Consider the following 21,757-nt stretch of genomic DNA (forward strand, 5'->3'; position numbering starts at 1 on the left):
TGATGTCTACTTTCATCATGTTGACATCTGTAATAAGATTGAAGTTTATATGTGTGACAGTATGTTGATGTAAGTTAGCATGTGTGTATAAAGTAGTATCTTAGTGCTTTGTGTCCATGTGAAGCAAAGTTTGAAAATATTGCAAATTTGATTTTAGATAAGACGGAATAATCACAAGTTGTAGGCTATGACTTTACACTACATTGATTGCTTAAAAACTGTTTTCATGTCTTGTTCGTATGGTGAATGGAAACATAAAATGTTTTTCCTATGGTACTTGAGTACCCAATAGCTCACTTGCAATAGCAGTAGATTAGACTATTGATCTTTGTATTTTACAGAAATCATGCACTGAAATGCATTTTGTTCTTACTTTAAATTATTTAAGCATACAGTGTAAGGGTTAGGCTTACTTGAAGTAGTTTTTAAGGCTTGTCATACAGGATGTATTCAAAAGATAACATGACTTTTTAAAAACTGGCAATTTATCAGTAGGATTATTAATAAATCAAGTTAAAGAAAGATAAGGTTAATTGAATTTTTAAACAAGTAGCTGTATTATCCTTCAAGCACCTTGGAGCTCATACAATATTCACACCTTTTTTTTCTAAGACGTGCTTTGATATGTTTGAATTCCTTTTTTAATGAGTACTTTCTTTTTGAGTTGGTTAATTGGATTAACCCTTAATATTCAAAGAGTCAATTTTATGCCATTTTCCCTTCTGCTGTTCTATTGCCTTATCTGTGGGACTGCAATTAGTTACTGTTCCTTTGGAAGTATTTTCAGCCATGAAGCTGCTACGTCTGCTTTTTTTGGTGATGATGATGCTTAGGACCATTTGACAGGTAATCATTAGAACTTGGATCCTTGCAGACTATGGGGTCTTTTCTCCTATCATTGCAGGGGGATTTATGTAGGTAACTCCTATTAATGTTAATGGGACTTGCATGTGTAAATCCTCCTTGCATCAATGGGAAAATTGACCCCTGAAAAAAAATATCTTCATGTTAGACTTGCTGATTCAGAAATGTCCAAGCGCTGTCAGTCCCTATGTGGAAATATGGTGGAGCATTTGCTTTGTGCCGTTTCACTGAAATGCTCTGAAGAGAACTTGGGGAATTTTCAGGGGTTAAGTCTTCTATATTGTGTTTTATATTTTCCATACACTTCCAAGTCTTGTCAGAGTAGATTCTTCTAACAATTCTTTTGAAGTAGCTAGTATCAGTTTCACTTTCTGTACTCAGGAGGTTGCGTGGCTCTTTTTGCTTCAGATCTCGCTGTATTTTAGGCCCCTCTCCCCTCCAGACCCTTTAACGTCAGCATTGTGAGTTGCAACAGCTTAATTTCAATAACAGTTTGCAAGTGAAATATTGATTAATGACAACTCAGAAGTATTAAAATACTGGTTTCATACAATAAGAGACTAGGTCACTTACAATCCATAATCTGTTAAAAGGGTAAAATTAATTTCAACAACACTTTTCCATGCTGGGAGTGGGAAAATATGTGAACTACCCACTTTCCTTGGGTGGTGGGAAGAAGAGAGACAGACAAATGGAAATAACTAAAGCAAGATTGTTACACAGGGAGGGAGGATGAAATGGAGGCTGTTTGTCATAACCTTCATGCTCCAAAATCAATTGACTCTTGCACTTTTATTTCCCATTTTGCTATGTGAGATTTCTACACAATTTCTAACAGTTTATGGACTATGGATAAAAAAATATGTAGGTGCTTTTAGGAATGAGGCAACAACAATTAATCAAGGCTGGAATGACATAAGTGGAGTAACACCTGGCTCATGCACTGAGGACTTGGCAGTACAAATAAGAGTATTGGTTGGGTTTTTTTATCTGTGGATATGTTTATCTATTCTTTATTCTTTGTTGCTCAGTCAGGTACTACAGTAGATCTTTTATATAATCCTCTGCAGTACGTTTTGGATTCTTACCTATTTGACAATTTTATATCAGTAGTAAATCTTTACCTTAAAAAGTAAAAATTCTGGTGTCAGAACTAACTTAGCTGCTCCAGAGAACTCTCCTAGCTTTCCTGCCATAATGAATGTTTTCTTCACCCATTAATTATCAATAAGCTCTGCAGATTCTGGTGGGTTGTCTGCTGTTGACTTTTTTTACTTAGGATTCTGTGACTGCAATTAATGCAGTTGCTAATTTTCCAATTAAGGGAGCAATTTACTGGGATCACGTCATGGAACTTAATTTACTTGTGTGTGTGTACAATTTTTAACAGCATTTTTTTAAAATAGTATTAATTAACTTTGTGTGTGTGCCTCTATATAATCTTACGACAAAATTTTTAACTCATAAAAGTTTATCATTTAAACTTTTGCAGAAATGAACCACTGTAAAATGTCCAAAAGTTAGAATTACCTGCTGTTACCAAAACTATCAGAAATGTGTGTGAGAGTTGTGGTGGCAGGGCAATTGCTTGCATTCCTTGGGTAAGCACTAATGCGAAGTATCTTTGGTAAGATGTAAAGTAGTTGTGACACTGGAAGTTTGAGACACTGATACAAAATGTTCGTTTATTGCAACCCAATTTAATAGTAAGTTTGCTTCAATAATCAGATGGAAATCTTAGCTTAGGTTTGTATGATTTCAAGAATAACTTTTTTAATGTGATAAAAAGTTACCATAGAGGGATACTTTTAGCTGTAGAGGCAAGTAGTAGGAAGTGGTCAACCATGTGGAATTCATGTTGTCAGCTTCATATCTAGCAAAAAATTACTTTTGGTAGAAATAGAGCTTAATAGCAATTCCACCATTATGTTTATTTACAAGCTGCCAGTTCCTGTTTGTAAGAGTGAATGGTTCTTAAAAATCTGGATGGGGGAGCCAGGCAGGAATGCTGTAAATCCCCATGACATTTGAGATTTAGAAAGTTGACAGTGAAGTATCAGGAAGATGCAGTTGTTGACTGCATGGGAGTTCTGATCAGAGGAGACTTTAATAGAAAATACTCTTCCTGTCACAATTCTAACAGACAGTATATTTAAAGCTACTTGCATATATTGACAAAAAAGATGGAAGGTATCAACCTGAGTGTATATCAAGACCCAGATGTATTTGACTAAACAATGGTTGCATAGACAGTGGTTGACTCCAGTGTATATAATGCTGCTCAAGTGGCAGTTTTATGTAGGTGTCTTCTCAGTCTTGGGGAAAAGCTGCTTTGGGAGTGTTGCAAGTTTTATAACTGGCCAGTATACTCAGTTTGGAGGTATAAGTCTTCACTTGATTTTAGTTTTTCCTATTACCTGTCAAAAAAATTTTTTTACTCAAAAAGATGTAAGCATTAAGTAGAACTAAAATGCTTTCTTAGTGACAGTCTAATCTTTTGATTACCATGAGAGGCATGGCGCGAGGAGGTTGTGCTGTTAATACATACAGATAATGCTGATTTTTAGGAAATCTCAGAAAACCTGCATTTTTTGATACAGATTTTCAGGATCTCATACTTATTTCTGGAGTGCCAACCCATAATTTGTAGTATATTTGGGTCTCTGGAGAAGGCTTTAGTGCTGTTCCTCTAGTCTGTATGGTTAAGACTTCAGTAAGTGGTGCGTGCCAAAGACTATGGACACTCCACCTGTCCTCTGAAACATAGGAGGCTTCTCTTCTGAGGTGTTACTGCATAATAGCAAACACTGCTGGTGGCTAATGAATGTGACTTCAGCTTTCATAGCCGCTTTTTTGCTTCTCCAACTTCAGGAAGCTTATTCTGTAGTTGAGTACTAGTAGCTTTATTTCATTCCTTTTCTTTTGCTCTAAGCATGGAACTGGACTTAAAAAAGCTTTTCTGTTGGAAGTGGTGGTTGTCTGCGTCCTGAAGCTATTGGGGTTATCCTGAAGCTATTGGGGTTAGTAAGTCGTATTAGCACAATGATAAAACATCTGGATAACATCATGCTAGACTGCTCATCTGTCTGGTTCACAAGCCATAAAACCACTTCCTTCTTGTTAGTGAGCTGGTATTCTGTACCTGAATTGAATGTCCAGATTGAGGAACGAGATTTTTAATTATTGGCTGACCTCATACTGGAAACTTGAGCCTAGAAACAGATAGCTTACAAGAGTCTTCTCTCTTAAAGAACAAAAAAAACCAGAAACAACCCCCCCAAAAATTAAGCTTTTATTTAAGAAATCATAAATCCAAACAGTCCTGTACTCCTGTTCAGACTGTGTGCACATAAGAAACATTCAAACAGCCAATGTGGAATTTTAAAGAATCTATTCTGTTTCAAACCTGAGCATATTTCTGGAGCTCACCCAAGGGAAAGCCATTTAATCATGATGAGAGACCGGCTGTCAGACCAATGTAAGGAAACATTTCTCTGCTCTGGGAACTTTTCAGTACCGTGAAAGTCACTGCAAGTCATGGTTGAGTCCTTTGTTGTGAATAAATTATCCAGTGAATTCAGTCTCTGTCCTGTGCAAAAATCTGTGTAAACCCTAGCTAAGTACCTTCAGTGAGTAATTATTAGATTATAGATTATCTGGAGAGAATCCACTCTATGATTCTTAGAGCAACTTATTACCTAAGTCATGTGGTGTTTTCCTGCCCTATATTTGGATGCTGAAATAATAGATAAAACTTAATTTTTAAAATGGTACATTTTTTATTATGTCATATATTTTTATGACAGAAAAATAAAAGGCTTTTATGAAAAACAACAAAAATGCTATCTGCTATTAAGGATAAATAACTTACTTTGGTGACAGTTGTACTTGATGCTTGCATTTTCATTCCATAGAAGTTTTAAGCCAGGAAGCCTTAGGTTACCTTCCAGACTCTGTCTGAATCTAAAATGAAAATGTGAGCACGGTAAAAGCTAATAGCCCTCTCAGTTACATTTTAAGGACATACTCATCTCTGCTAAGATAACACTTGAAATGCACACTGCATAGAGTATACATTTAAGGATTTGGTTTGCATCAAATCTCTTCAGATGGCCTATTCCAGTCTAATGTCTGAAGTGATGTCTGTAAATGCGTGCATGTGCACAAGTGTAATAAAGAGGGGATTAAGCAGTACTCAAATGAAGAGTAATAGCGAGCGGTGGGTAGTGTATCAACTTGGGATTTCAGACAAATGAGTGTATTTTTTGGCTCTGGCACTGGTTTCCTCAGTGAACCTGGTTGAGTCATCTCCCTTTAATGTCATAGTAAAAAGACGTGAAATGGTGACAGGTATTTTCTGAAGCCTTTTGAGAGGTCAATAAAATATAAAAGTAATATGTATTTGAGAAAGAAAATGAGCAGTGTTAATGATAACTGTAAAAATGGATAGCAGTAATACTTGAGGTGCAAATGATTCTGAGAAAAAAAAATCAAATATAACTATTATAGCATGACTGGGATAGCAGATGTTCTGTCAGCTAAGTCCCTTTTTCCATCTCTGACATTTTCTGTTTCACAAGTAAGGTTTCACCAATCAGTATAAACTCTTTGTTTACCACTTAATAAAAATAACACAAAATTACACCTTTTCTTGAAATCTTTTTCTGATTATGCATATTTTGCTGGCAGATTGTAATACATATTGCTTCATTGTTTAATTAGGACTTAATGCTAATGTCATTAACATTCTATGTGATAATTCAGTACGTTGCCTATTTATAGACATAATGGAAGTCACAACTTCTTTATAGTAAGGTGCTTTCAACTGATATTAAATTAAAAATAAAGTTACTGTAACCTGGCATTAGCTTTCAGTTTCATTGTCCATAGTCCAGTGAATCTGAAAAATACTCCTACACGCACTAAACGAGTTTGGTTTTTTTAATTATCAATTATTATTTTTTTAGTAGAGCCTAACTCATCCTTTCCTTCGAGAAAGAAAAAAGAAATAGACTGAATTAAGCAGGAATCTCAGAAAACTGAGATCTGAAGTTTGAAATTACTTTCCTCCTTGAAGACCATTTGGAGTTATGACACTGAATTTAAGTAATCAAAATCTTATCCAAATTTTATTCTGTGATACTGCTCATAAATCAGGTAATTAGGCAGCGCTTCACCTTTCAGCTTATTACCACAAATATGGATGTGTGCTTTATCTGTGATTATAAAGTCCAACATAACCGCTGAATTCTGTACTCCATGGTATCTCTTTAGTATGGACAACTAATTCCACGGATTTCTTTCTACACAGCCTTTTTCTAAGCATTGGTAATATCCTATTTGCATAAATGATCTTTCCTAGAAAGGATTTTAAATAAAAGCGGACAAAAATGTGAATGAAGTACACTTCAAGGAACTCCTAAAATTGTGTTATGGCCTTATTTTGGATAGTATTTCACCTGTTGTCCTTTCGTATGTAACTTATAGATACAGTAAGTATACAGCAAACATACTGTGCACGTTCTTATTTCATTCCCCTTTTTACAGCTTGAATTATGTGTGCCTGTAGGCCTCTTTTTCCAGGCTTTGTAACGTGTACCAGTGTAATTAAACGGGTCTTTTCATTGTGTACTCTACACTCTTTAATCTGTGAGTCAAACGTGATCAAGGAGGTTTAATGATGCCAGGCCAGTGAATAATACTTGAATAAGTGGGAAATAATAGGAGGTAAAGAAGATGAATAGAAGGTGCTGCTGGTTGCCTCCCTCCATTACGTACACGTGGGGGTGTGCTGGTGGTGGGAGTGGAGTTTGGTGAGAGGTGTTGAAGCGGTGTGTGCTCCGTGGGCTCACAGGACGCACAGAGAGGCTGTGGCCTCCTCCCAGCGAGGCTGGCGGTGGGTGCTCACCAGGCGGGGCTGGAGGCCACCAACTGCCCTCACCGACCCAGGTGGCCTGGGCTGGCGTGCCCGGCCATGAGGGGCCCTGGGCTGGCGTGCCCGGCCGTGAGGGGCCCTGGGCTGGCGTGCCTGGCTGTGCCGGGGGGCCTGGGCTGGCGTGCCCGGCCGTGAGGGGCCCTGGGCTGGCGTGCCTGGCTGTGCCGGGGGGCCTGGCTGGCGTGCCCGGCCGTGAGGGGCCCTGGGCTGGCGTGCCCGGCCATGAGGGGCCCTGGGCTGGCGTGCCCGGCCGTGAGGGGCCCTGGGCTGGCGTGCCTGGCTGTGCCGGGGGGCCTGGCTGGCGTGCCCGGCCGTGAGGGGCCCTGGGCTGGCGTGCCCGGCCGTGAGGGGCCCCGGGCTGGCGTGCCCGGCCGTGAGGGGCCCCGGGCTGGCGTGCCCGGCCGTGAGGGGCCCCGGGCTGGCGTGCCCGGCCGTGAGGGGCCCCGGGCTGGCGTGCCCGGCCGTGAGGGGCCCCGGGCTGGCGTGCCCGGCCGTGAGGGGCCCCGGGCTGGCGTGCCCGGCCGTGAGGGGCCCCGGGCTGGCGTGCCCGGCCGTGAGGGGCCCCGGGCTGGCGTGCCCGGCCGTGAGGGGCCCCGGGCTGGCGTGTCCGGCCGTGAGGGGCCCTGGGCTGGCGTGCCTGGCTGTGCCGGGGGGCAGGCCCTGTGAGGGGGGGCAGGCGTGCCTGCCAGCAGCGCTGAGGAGGGCCTGGGCTGAGGAGGGTGGCACTCGGCTGCCCTGCTGAAGGACATGGCACCCCTCGCCTATCCACCTCACCCTCATGGGGCTTCTTCTGTCCCGTACATATTCGGTTCCTTCAGAGGGAGGAATAATCCCCCGTCCTCCTAGGTGGTTATGCCTGACCTTGCCACTTCCTTCTTGAGAAAATACGAAGTAGTAAACCAGTAGTAAATTTGTGGTGCAGTACTATGCAGGATGGTGTAAGTGAAGGCCTGGGGTTTTGGGTGGCTCCTCTGAATCTTCTGAAGCTTTGCAGTCAATAAATAATGGCTTCTCTGGCCACGGATGGTCACAGCCAAGCAAAAAGTACTGCTGCAGCACTGGGGGTTCTGCCTGTGCCCACAGTCTTCAGCGCCATGGGAGCTGAGGTGATGAACCGGCCTTGACCAGCTCATCCTGCACAGGGAAATCTACATACAACTCTGGATGCAAAGCCTGGAATTCTGCGGATTTTTAGAGTAATATGAGGTGAGTTTTGAGTTCCTTGTAGGCACTTCTGTGGTTGTCATCTTTGATGATTTTGAAAAGAAGTGTAAGAATTAAGCTAAGAAAATGGTTCTGTGGACTGGACCTGCACCTCTGTGGTGCTGGGCTGGGAGGCTCTCTCCAGGAACGCTTCAGCAGTGCTGCTCTCTGAAGGAGCTTCCTTTAGTGTTGAGCCTGGTTGAGGTTATGGATGCTCTGGTAGCTACACACTGCAGGGCTTAAGCCTATTCTTATGGAAATCAATAGATGCTTTTCTTACAAAGCCACTTGGAAAAGTTTTTAAAGGATTATTGGAAGTTTTGGATTACCACAGATGTATTAATTCTGTTTCATTGCATCATATCTGTTGCTGGTAAATTAACAATATGTATGAAGCCAGCCTTAAAACATTGTTCCTTTGTGAAGTCACTTTAAAAAAAAAAAAAAGAATAAGCAGTAAGTAGGAAGGATTTTTCAAAAATGTGTATTTTTCTCAGAGTAATGTTGCATCCAGACTAGAGATTGCTGCTTCTACTGAGTTGCATAATGAAAAATCAATCAGTTTAATGGTTGACAAACTTTGACATTCAAATAAAAATGTTGCTGGTATTTTCATAAAGACCTGTAGGCAAAACTAGATTCAGTGACTTTAATTTATGCAATAGTAAATGTCTGCCAAAACATTCTACAAATGAATGTATAATGAGGCAATAATAACTGAGGAACGGAAGGAAAGCAAACAGAGGCCAAATTTCTCAGTTTTTACAGATTATATAATTTCGCAAAGCCTTTCAATGTAAAATACATTTTTACAGCATCCTTTTGAACAACCCGTCCTGTTTTGAAAGCAGTTGTTCAAAATAATCAAAACACATTTATCTGAAACTGTTGCAGTATCAGATTATGATGTTTAGTTTTTCTGCTTGTTTGGTCTTCTACCCAGGCTGCATCCCCTTCTCGACCACTTCTCATCTTACTGTATAATCTGCAAAAGCTAAATAAATAAACAAGTCTTGTTCATAGTGGTTCTGTTAAATTTTTCATGTGCTTGTGAGCAAAAAGAGGATAAGAGAAGTCAGAGAAAAAGAAAACGGCAAAAGACTTGACAGGCTGCTGGTTGTCCATGTGTTCTGACTTTCATTTTTTTAATTGTCTTTGATTCAGAGAGGAAAGAAATCCCAATAAGGGAAAGAGGACACCTTCATTCTTCATTTCTGCTTTTAGTGTATGTTTGAACACAGTGCTCAGAGGAAGAGCAAAAGGAGTGCTGAACCACTTTCAGCCTGTAGTCACTGCCATCCTAGAGACTGCAAATGGCTAAATAAATCCCGTTAGCCTACGTTCTTCTTCAGCATTGTCTAGCTACAAGCTTTTCAGTATCATTTAGTTTAATATATTCCTTCTTCCAGTCACCTTTATATTGCTTTTCCCTTGCCCTATTCCTAGATGCTTCTTCGAAGTTTTCCCTCCTAGTCGAAGGATAGGCTTCAAGGACCAACCAGAGGACCTTCAGTTGTGTGAATGGTCTCAAACTGGGAGACTGAGGGGCACAAAAGATTGAATTGGAGAATTGGTGTCTTGGAGGTCCTGCCACTGACTGAAATGTAATACATTTGAAGTACAATTCCTTTTACCAAAAAATACACTGTTTTTACCCATACCCTTTGATTTCAAAGCATGGCTGGCTGTTACTCAGGCTCTTGCTCATACGGATGGCAGCGTGTTTTGGTTGTGACCGTGTGTGTTGGCTAGTTGGGCTGTTTGAATGCAGGTCTTTGGGTGCTTCGTTACTGTCAATAGAAGTGACTGCGAAGCTTTGCCTTGCTTCCCGCCTCTTGGCACGTAGCCACTTAAATCTCTTAAGTTTTGCGCAAGGTCCAGCTCCCGTTCCTGTATGCTCTGTGTGCTTTTGCTTATTCTTTTTGTTGTAGTCACGCTAGCTTGATCCAACTCATCCTTTTTCTTCATTTTCCTTTCATGCGTTATCCCAAGCTTTGAATACCCTGTTAAAACTGACTCACAAGATTACTAATTTTTTTTAGTATAATTATGTGTCTGAATTCAAGATATGAACTAAACTAGATATAACTTTTACTGTGTTGTCTAGTGGGGGGGTATGTGTGTGTGTAGTTACTCCTCCTGTGCTGTGTTCCAGTCCTTACATGATAACTTTGCAGCTTTGCAGCCACCTGCCCTTGCTACTTCAGTTGTCGCCTGCCTCTTGTTTGAGTTGGTTATGTTGTGTTGAGTTCTTCAGGGTAGTGACTGTGTCTCTTTGTTTCAGTAATGTCTAGTAAACTTTGTGGTGCTATATTCAATAATGTGACTGGTTAATTATGTGTTTTGCCATTTCTTTTCTCAAAAGAAATAATCATTTTCATTTTTGTTTTCAGGAAGTTCAGGAGAGTATTCTCTTTTCGTTCCACAAAATTAATGATAATTATGCTTCTTTTCTACTTCTAACATTTTTCTGATCTTTGTCTCTATGTGATGACTGATTTTCAGTATCTGGTTTATAACTAGCAAAACCAAATTGAAGATGTTAATTGATTTCCCTACGGCCATAGATAAAGCCCACATTAAAGCATTGTTCCTGGTTTTTCCTTCTAGCTAAAATTAGAGATAAGTTACTCCATACTTTTCGTTTCTATAGTAATCTGTGTGAACTTCTAGCGTTTCTCTATCAAGGTTGAGTCTCTGGTACATTTTACTGAAGAGCTTTCCATTACCACAGACGTTAATACATAGATGGAAGATAGTATGGTAAATATCTATTCCCAAGTGTAAAATGTTTTTGATAGGTTGTTTTGTTTCTTTAAATATAACCAGCTGTAGTGTTTATTTGTACTGATGTATCTTAGGTGTATTTTATTATTTTTAGGGGGGAAATGTTACTCCATGTTTACACTTTGGAAAAGCTGTGGCAAGGACAGAAACATAGCCATGGCTCAAAGAGGGACTCTGTGCTTTTGCAGTAGGGTTCTGGGGCTTCTCAGCTGTTTTTTTAGCAGCATGTGTGGTAGGATTGGGAGCTACTGAAAAGAAGGTAAAGCCTGTTAGCTGTCGTAGTATCGATCATAAGCACGGGAGCGTGTATATACTTGGGTATTTCTTTCCCTGTCATAGATGTGAATGAACTCTTAAGGCACATGGGGTTTGGTACTTAAAAGCTTAAACAATTACTCATGAGGACACATATTTTTTCTTAGTGTTTGGGAGATTTATGCTTCCTGTTGACGCAGCATGAAAGGAGCATGCATGTTGTGTCTAAAAAGTAAGACAACATTTGATATTTACCGTAAGATGAAAATGCATTAAAAACCCTAAAAGAAAATACAAACTTGAGGAGGCAGTAACTGATTGACATCCATGGATGTCATTTTTCTTTTGTGATTCTGGCCTTTCATGCATTGCTAAATGTCATCCACAGCTATCTGTTGTATGTGTCAGTAAGGAGTACAATGTGACAGCTGCCCTTCACTGTTCCATAGCATCAATTCATTCAGTAATAAGCTTCTGCATGGTTTTATCTTTGTTGTCTCTTTCATAACAGTTCAAAATAAAAATAGATAGTGATTACAATGGATGCAGAATTCTCCCCAGTGCCAAGGTCTTGAGTAAGCAGCTCTATGCACTAAATAAGCTATTAACAGTAGGTCTTCTCCTTCTTGGTGTGGTGCTGGTAACATATGTGAACTTCCTCAAGCACATTGTGGATTCGTTAACACTATCACATTCTGTGCAGTGAGATAGAGATATATATACACACACACTCTTCTAGCCAACGTTAACAGTAATTTTAAAAATGTTTTTCTTGTTCGTAAGTAATACTGTATTCTGAACATAATACCTTCAGAATGGATGTATGGATAGAAATGCTGGTTTCATATTCTGAAGTTTACCATTTTTACTGGTAGTATATAGTTTGGAGCGTATATAACAAGCACAGGTGGAATTGAGTTTTTAGCTAAGCCCTCTTCTTATGATCATCGTTACATGAGTGCTTCTAAGGAAATAACATTTATTCATTTTATGTCAAGAAATATGCACTCCTTACTGAAATGTTTTTACAAACAATTGCTATAACAGTGTATTTTAAAAACTATTGTACGCATTCTGAATCTTTTGTGATTCTACTACTGCTGTAAGTTTAAGAAATATTTTTTAAGTTATTCATAGGCTTAGCTATGATATATTTGGTCATCTTGATAACCTTGTTAAGCAACAATTGTCAGTAATTGGGTTTTTTTTATATAATTAATATAGTTAGTAAGTGCTGTAATCTAATATGTAAAAAACATAAAATACAAGATTTTTTTTCCAAAGTTCTAATTTATAAGTAGATGCCTGACTTCAGTCAGAGAAGAGGCTGGTATCAAATACTTGCTTCTGCCTTTGAAAACTTTACCCCTAGAACTATTCTAGCAAATGAAGTGATATGCATAGTATATGTTCTTGCTTTTTTTAATTGACTCAGAGCTGCTCAGTTGCAGCAGATGTGCTACTGCAGACAGTTGTTGGGAAAAGTCTTTTCTAATGTTAGAGGCCTGTGATTTTTGAGCCAGAAGGACTGAATTCTGTCACTTTACAGCTCTGAAGTTCTGAGTACCTTCATTTTCAGACTTCTACGTCTTTGAAATTGTAGGTGGTACAGATTTGGCTTAAGTTGTTCTTCAAAAAATGTCTTTTATCCTAAACTATAAGGGAACCAATATCCACAGAATATGAAAATGTCAATCAAAAAGGCTTAACTTCTTAAATGTGTTGATTTGCATGGCTATATAATTTACAATAAGTATCAAACACAGTATAAGATACATAATAAACTAAGATTAATACTGCTGATCTACAAAATTAGTCTACTTCATGAAAGTTATGCAAAAGATTACTGAAATGAGACTGCTGTTGGCTCTAAATTCATACAATGTCCAATATATTGAGTATGTATTGGGCCCCCAACAAATTGAGTAGTGGGTATTTCAGATGTTAGATGAGTAGTTAACATTTATTTCTCTTTACAGTGATGTAGTTCTAGGTGTACTCACTAAGCTTTCTGTAATGTCAGACAATGGCAATTTATGTGAAAAATGAGTTGCAGTGCATTTTTTGCATACCACCATCTTTTTTTCATTGCCCAAATGTAAAACTACCATTTAAAAGAACTTGCAGAGTACTTGTAGTGAACAGGAAGATCGGGAAACACTGAGTTACATGATGAATAAGAATGTGGGTGGGGGTTAGAGTCAGTTTATCTCCTGCTACAATAGGAGTTACATCAAGTGGGATTCTTCAGGTTCTAAGCTAATTGTTCATTAGCTACTATATCAATTTGGGTTTCATGTGAAAAAACAGATTCTAATTACATTTTCAGTCTAATGGGCTCCTAGGTGAAACTTGCCTGTAAAGAGTTACTTGGGTGTTTTTCAGTGTTATTTTAGCTGAAGTTAATGTTTGTTTAAACATACTTTTAACACCAGAGACTTGTCAGAGAAGAGATCTAACTTAAAAACATTTCTGAAACTCTGTACAAGAAGATAGATTTAGCCCTTTGAGATGAAGAACCGTTTTATTTTTCTAAACTTGAAGAACAGTTTTATTTTTCTAAACTCAGCTTCAGTTTTGGCAAAAGAGCATCCTAGATTGCTCTTTGGTAAGTTGAAACTTCATAGCTGAATACCCATCATCACACTAATGTGTGGATACATCACAAGTAATTAAAAATGAAGCAACAAAACTTTCTCACTTCTTCCTGACTAAAGCATGTTTCTCAGCAGTAGAACTAAACCAGTTTGCTAACCTCCAGCACTTGTGTCAGCAGCAAAATTGAAAGTATTTTTTGTCACCTGCACTGCTGTCAGCAGAAAAAAAATAGAAAGTAGAGGAACATAATTTCAGCACTAACATAAGTATCAGAATGATTTACCTGTCTGTTCTGCTTCACTTTCATCTCAGCTTTCAGGGCTTCATTCATCAATCTTTTATTTACACACGCATATCTCATTTTTACACAATTTCTTTCTCCCTGACCAGATGGCTGCGTTGTCTGCTTGGTGTTCATCAAAGAGAATGAGAAAATACATGTATGTGTAGTGTCATCTGGGTAGGATTTGGCTAACTCTGTTTTTCAGCAGCAATTTTGTAAGTATTCAGATAATGAAAAAGAACACTTAGATGTTTCAGAAAAATACCACAAAATTCTCAGACTTTTCAATGCATTACTTTTTTTTTTAATCTATATGAAAATATTATCTCTTAGTCGGGGCACCAGGTTTGTTTCATCCCACACAGCCATTTAAGTGGCAGTAGTTTAGTAGGATTAATATAAAACTGAAAGCTGGTCAAAAAAAGAAAGTTACATCTTAAATAGAAGAAGGAATTCTTTCAATATTTTTTTTAATTGCTTATATTTATTTGAATAGCATATACAAGTGCTGTAGTAGTTCAATTTGTATTTTATCTGTAGTACCCATTTTGCCTGTATACAATTCTGGTTTTAGAACAAGCTTAGTGAGTTTGCTTCAATGAGCTTTTCTTGAAATGTGTAGAACTTTTTAGGAAGAAGCTTGCTTGTTCTATTCTTAAAATGCTTTCAAATCTTACTTCTGCTCTAACTTTTTGCAAAATTCTTCTTGCTTATTCTCATGTAACCTGTCTTGTCTGCAGTATTTCTAACAGATATTTTTTTTGTTGCATTCTTAACTTCTGAAATACTGTTCACATATAAATTTAACCTATAAAATTTAGCTTTACTGTGATCCATTAATTTTTGCACCTTGTTTAAAATCTAATATATACACAGTAGAAATAAATATTTAGCAATAATGTTTCAGATTTTTATGAGTCCCATCATTGTAAATTAGGTATTTTTTAAGTGTTTATTTGCTCTTTTTCTACCAGACTTAATTTCTAGCTTTTGTTTGATAGTAGAGTTTGTGATTGGTTTGGAATTACTTACAGGCTGATTAACTACTAATCCCAGGCAAAGAATGGAAAAGAGAAAGTTTGTAGGGAATTGTCTTCCATTCCTTTTGATAGTCAGCATTGTATTAGTGATAACACGGATGATTAGATTAAATTTATATCATTCTTCAATATTAATGTTCATAAAGGTATTTGTACAGATGTAATATGTATTTTAGATGCAAGTCATTGGCTTTGCTAGAACACAACAAATTATTAGAGTATTATGAATAGAATACATGTAGAATGGATTTAAATCAGCTAAGAGACCTCACAAAGGCACTAACAATGGGAAATGGTCTTTGAAAGGCAGTAGTTTTGGTAGGATAGAAAAGTATTATGTTCTTCAATATTCTTATCAATAATGTAACATAAATATTGTACTACCACTCAGAACATTTGCCACTGACAAAATGATTATGGCTTAATAAGCATTGACAAGGACAGAGCCATTACGCATAGTAATACAGCTTGTAATGGTAAGCATTGGCCATTATAATAAACTAGATGTTAATGCTGCTGTAGTCAGATGTATTCTTGTAGAACAGAGAAAATAGGTTATAACTACAGAATGGACACTATGTCCAGGAAGGAAGTGACTTTGAAAAGGCTTTAAAAATAATGGTAGTAAACGACTCAACAGAAACTCCAAGCAAATACTATGTAACATAGGATAAATTTGATAATACTACAAACATTATTTTCTGCACTGCTGATGCTAGTATGTTTTCAGTTTTGATTCTGCAGTGTGTTCTCATTAATTTTAGTATTTAAATTGTAAACAGTGTTGAAGAACTTACAGAATGTAGAGAAGAGCTTCAAATATGAGTCAGGCTAGAGGAACACCTGCAAATTAGAGACTTCAAGGTTGGCTTGCTGAGCTACTAAAAAAGGATTTAATAGGATAACTGTTAGAGTACAAATAACTTCATTGGATCAAGGTTTGTGTACTTAAGTCTCTTTAACACAAACACAGCAAGGACTAGAACCTCAAGCAAAGTAAATTCGTAACTGAAAACTGTGAAATAAAGCAACCAGACAGAGTGATGGCTTTTCTTTCTCAAGAAGTCTTCGAAGTCTGAATTGCCTTACTGTAAAGTATGTGCCCATCCAAGGCATATAATACATTTCTGGAATTAAAGACTGAAATTCAGTGACTGTGACACAGAAATCAGAATAGCTCGTTTAAAGTGAAATTCTGCTCTTAAAAATACATGGGAATTTCATTTACTGAAGAGGTATGTTGAAAAATGGGTGCAGAAAAACAGTGCCTTGAAACAGCAGTTCTCTCTGGAGAAATTGGAGGAGTTGAAGGGAAAATGCCCAAACTATTTGCTGTGGTGATTTAATCTCTTTTACAACAACTTGCAAAACTGTTTTTACTTAGACTGGGAAAGAGCTGATGGGCATAAAAGAGCGCAAGAAACTGAGCAGAACTGAGAGAGGTTTTCTGTTAAATGAGAAACAGAAGTCACTGAAGTGAAGCTAAACTGAAACATAGCCCTCTCCTCTCTCCTTTTATTCTTTCCAGTCAGATTGCCTAAAGAAGCAAGCTCTTCCTAAACTGGAATGTAAGAAAAATATGCGTTTATATCAGTTATTGTTTTAATGTTTTTAGAAGTTTTGTATGTACTGTTGTAGATGGCTTTTGGCTCTGATGACAACTGTGTCATTTTATACCATTTAATACATATTTCCAGAGGAAAAAAATATCAAATTGAAGTATAGTCTGGTTTGAAGCTGGATACATACAAAATTATGGCTCAGGGCTGACACTTGGAGAGAAATACAAAGTTCTCTGAATACAAAACAAAGGGGGGATAGATATTGCAGTTGGTCACTGTCATAGTTACTTCATTTTGCTTTCAAATTCTCCATACTGTCTTTTGGTCTTCTTGATGAAAACATAGGACTAAACCCAAGACACTTAGTCTTGTCTTTTCTGTACAAGCACTTTAAAGGTCAAAATTCAAGAAAAACAATGTCTGCAGCTGTAGTTGTAAACAGTCACAAGATCTATCTGTGACATTTATTTTAACTACGTCTGTTGTTTCACATTATTTACATGGAAGGAATGTTAAAAATTAATCTGTTTAAAAAAAAACCCCAAACCACTACTTTCTTGTAATCTGTGTTGAAGGATTGAATTCTTCTTTCCTGCTTCTGCTAGAACTGGATGGTGGTTGTAACACTGAACTTTTGAGTAAAGGCATAAGCATTTTGAACACTTTAAAGGGCTCGTTCTACCAGTAGAGATGTAACAGACCAGTTTAGAGTCCTTTCTTCACTGTACGCAGGGAACACTGCCATCTGGAGAAAAAAAAGGGAGAGAACTGTGTTACACCTGATGGCAGCAAACAGCTGAAAATTTCAGAGTTCACTAAGTGACATGGGACACATTTTCTTGGGGCAATCTAATAGGCTGTGAGGACAGCAGGGCATCACTTACACAAGAGCAGGATAACTGTGATTTTGTTGATGGAGTGTCCTCAGCAGGGCATCTCAGATTTCACGAATGGTCCGTGCTAACAATAACTATCTTTCTGAGGCTGTGAACTGCCCTGAAAATGAATATGAGCCCTTGCAGCATAGAAATGAGGAACTTCAATTTCTGCTGAATCATTTTTCTATGTCTTGGAAGAGAATAGCCATGATAGATGCAATGCAGTGAAAGAACAGGAGCTTCTGGAGTTCCATGCATATCAACAAGTTCCAAAACTGCTATCTCTCCATCTTTATTATGATATAAAAGCTATCAAAATCCAAATACCTCCTCTCCCACCTCCTTTCAACATTATGGAGCTTAATACATAGCATAGTTTGTTAGTTTGATAGAGTTTTTATAATACTGTTGTTAGTACACATCTGTAGGATGATGCACACTTGCAGACCTCATAAATAGGGCCAATATCCCAATTTGTGAGGACAGAAAACTCAACAAGGAGGTTGTGACCTGCCCAAAATCACGTAAGATATAGGTATCGTAGGTATCTGAGGCTAGCTTAGTTCACAGATTTATCGCTGCGTAGCCCATAAAATCAAGAGTTTTCAACTTAAGGAAAAAACACTTGAACTAAAAACTGTGCATGGGAGGGAAAACGTTAAGTACGTTTTCAGGATGCAAGTTGTAACTCAGTTCTAACCATCGAGACTGAGGTCTTGATAGTTCTTTCCAACTGTCAGCCTAGTGTTGCCGCTATGCCCAGTGGCCACTCAGAAAGAGAAATGTAAAACTTAAGAAACAGAAAACAAAAAATGAAGACACTCTTCTGCTGAAGTAAGTCCTTTCTAGTTATCAAGTTCACATGTGAGTTGGCTCAGAAATACCCTTACTTCCAAAAGCATTTTGGAAAACCAAAGAAGTTGTAAGATGACAGGGAAATAATCTGCAGTATGGAGCAGGTTCCTTACAAGGGTAGACTGAACAGACCCGGACTCTACAGCTTGCAAAAGAAATGCATGCAGGATGACATAGCAGAGGGCCTGTAGCATTGAGAATGGTTTGGAGAAATGTTTAGAGAGCAATTTGTAGTTATTTTTTCATAGCACAAGAGAGAACAATGTGCCAAGGCATTATCAGGCATGAAAGAGTTTAATATATCTAACTGACATTGGGTTCTTTTCAGTTGAGGTTTGGGTTTGGCTTTGGGTTTGGGTTTGGCTTTTTTGTCCCTTCAGAAAAGTAGTGGCTATTTATTTAGTCAGCAAAGTGGAATAATTATAAGGGTCTGCTCAGGAGAATATAAGTAGACAATCAGTTTTAAGCTGTTTCTAGTTCTTTTGTCTGCCTTTAACAGTAGAATTTTAAAGCTGTTCAGCAATGTAGATACATTTTTTTCCTTCCTCAGTGACAGCTAGGAATATTAATGCATTGAATCTTGATCATAAACCCAGATTCAGTATTTCTTATGTAAGAGTTGGGGGTTTTTTTACAATTTTTCACTTAGTTTACAAGAGGCATTATCTAAGCTTTTCAGGTTAGATCTAGTTGTAATGACATATTTTTTTTTAGGAATTTAGGAATGATAGCTAGCTAATAATTATATTTTTGTATTTTTTCAAATCTTTATGACAGCTACAGTGTCCTTAACTACTAATTCAGAGAAATGAAAAAACCTAACCACAAGAATATTTAATTGCTGTAAGTACCTGCTAACTATTATTCTCTGCTAACGTACAGCAATATAATAAATCTTGTATGGATATACTGATCACCACCAAATGATTATCAGACAAATTACTTATGGTCAGTGCTTTTCCAGTGGATTCAAACACTGCTATTACTGTACTAAACTAAGCAATGAAATGATTTGTTCTTGAGCTGAGTTGTCAAACGCCAAAATTGTCACTTTTCCCTCATGAACGGCATATAGCCTTCCATGTAAGAAAACTTGTTGTGTGTTCCTGGAATTCTTAAACTCTTTAATCACTATTGGATTAGAGTGATTTTTCAGTGAAACTTTAGACTTAGTGACATCTACCCATAAGATGAAAACTTTGTTTTGGTTCAGTTCTCCATCTTTTTTAAAGAAAACGTGAGTGGATGAAGGGATGCTGAAAGCTGTGGTTTATAAAAAGATGGAATATGTCTGCATCTTCAAACTGCCACATATTAGGCATAAGGACTGTTGACAGACTGTGATGGAAATGTGTTATATCAGATTATAAGCTAGCCTCGCCTACCCTAACTTCTTTGACCTGAAAGTTAACACCAAAAGAGAGTGTTTTATTATTACCTTAAAGGTACAATAAATAATTTTGTGTTAGGCAGAACATTACCAGACAACATTGGGAGACAGAATTAAAAGAGGCTAGAAATAGGGAGGGGAGAATGTGCTATGAGATAGCCACTATTTAGAAGGAAAGGAAAAAAAGAAAAAGTTGCAGAGGAGACAAACTGCTAGTAGATTACAGTTGTCATTCTTGATTATATGAATCTTTCATGTATTGTATTATCCTGTTGTCAGTCACAGCTGGTATCAGATGCTTCCATACTGAAATCTGCAGAGGTGCTTTATGGATCTTTGTGAATACTTTGAAGACACATTATTTTTAACATCAAGGTCTCCCATCAGATGCACAGCTCTCTGAAAGTCTTAGCTGGGGAGATACCTTTCCTCTGAGCTACCATGCTGATCACCTACAGTAGGATTTGTGTGGAGACATTTCAGAGAAACGCTTTCTATTAAGTGCATGGCTTTTGTTAAACTGATATCTTACAATCATCTTCTAAGAAAAAAATTATCTTGAAAGGATGTAGGTTTTTTCATTTTAGGAAAATATAGAAAACCTTCTTAAAAATTAATTGGTACAGTTGCAGATGTTAGCAGTTTTTATAGAGATGTGTAGTTCCATGCTAATACTAGTAAGATCCTTGTTTCTTGTGATATCTGTTGGCAATGAATTTCCCAAATTAATTATAGTTCAGTTTTGTTTAAGAAGAGTGGGAGTTTTTTACCTTTAGATACACTTCCTTTCAATTTTCACTTTCCATTATGAAACTAAACAGAAGCACTTAATTTACCTTCTTAAATGTTAGCTGTTTCATCTCTTAATCATGTCTTCTCTTACTCATCTCAACTTTAAAGAAAAATGTCCTATTTTTCACTTTTTGGTTTTGGGGTTGGTGGGGTTTTTTTGGTAGCTTTGATCATTATTGTTGCTCTTCTCTAGAACCCTTTGGTCTGTTCTGTACATTCACTCTTTTATTTTTAAAAGAGTATGACCAGATCTGAAGATTGAGGGAGGAAGCTGGCTTACTCATTTATAAAACAGACTCATAATAACATACCTTCTACTAGCAAAATAAACGTGCTTGACTAAAGAAAAAAAAAAAATCCCTTTAAAATTCCTGAAACAGTTTTGTGGATTTAGTATTTTTGGTAGATTTGTAATAGAGGTTTTCCCCAGACTTCACCCTTACACTCTTTTTTTTTCTTTTCCCCCTTTGCTGCTTAATATCTGTTTAGATTAGGATTTTCCAAGGCTGTAAAGTACTTTATGGAACTTTTCTCCCACTGAATTTAAAACTCCACTAGACTCCTTTGAATAGCCCATTCTTATTGAAAGACATTTTCCTACTATCTATCTATGTATGTTTAAAGAGCTCTTTAGATTTGAAAGGAAGAATGTAAACAACTGTTTCTTTTAAGGATTGATTCAGGATCTGGACACCTAGTTACATGTATGTATGGATATGTATTTTAATTCCAATCCGTTACTTTTAAATGGAAGAATCTCTTTTAATTTTAGTATTGAAGATTGTGAACTCTGAACTTAAGTGTGCGAGCATGGTAGTCACATCTGGAAGGATTACTTAAAACCTCCATGTGAATACAGAATATTTTTCACGTTTTCTTAATTTTTAAATTACAACCTACAAACTAATTTTGCAATTCTTATTCAGGTAAGTGTCATGAAGTATACTTATATGTTCCTGTTATGTTTTATACTACTTTATCTCTCTTATCTTCTCCCTTATCAAAGGAAGATACAAGGTGCTGTATCACTAGAAAAGAACTCCCTTCTTTTCCTTTTCTTGTTCATTAAAAAATCAGATTACTTGGTAATGCTGATGTTCATTGCTTTGGTTCATCTGGATAAGAAGTATGAAATTTCCAAAAATAGTGTGTCCATGTGAGCTGGTAGAAGGAAAAAAAAAATAAATAAAAAGAGTTCTGATTAAAAACCAAGACCAGTTAGGTATGCAAGACTGCATCTAATTTATGCATGCAGTTGCCATGACTATGTATGCACATTGGATAATTGCTAGCACAAATGACTACTGGCATTTGC

The sequence above is a fragment of the Falco rusticolus genome, chromosome 14 (assembly GCF_015220075.1).
Source record: "Falco rusticolus isolate bFalRus1 chromosome 14, bFalRus1.pri, whole genome shotgun sequence".
Lineage (NCBI taxonomy): Eukaryota > Metazoa > Chordata > Aves > Falconiformes > Falconidae > Falco > Falco rusticolus.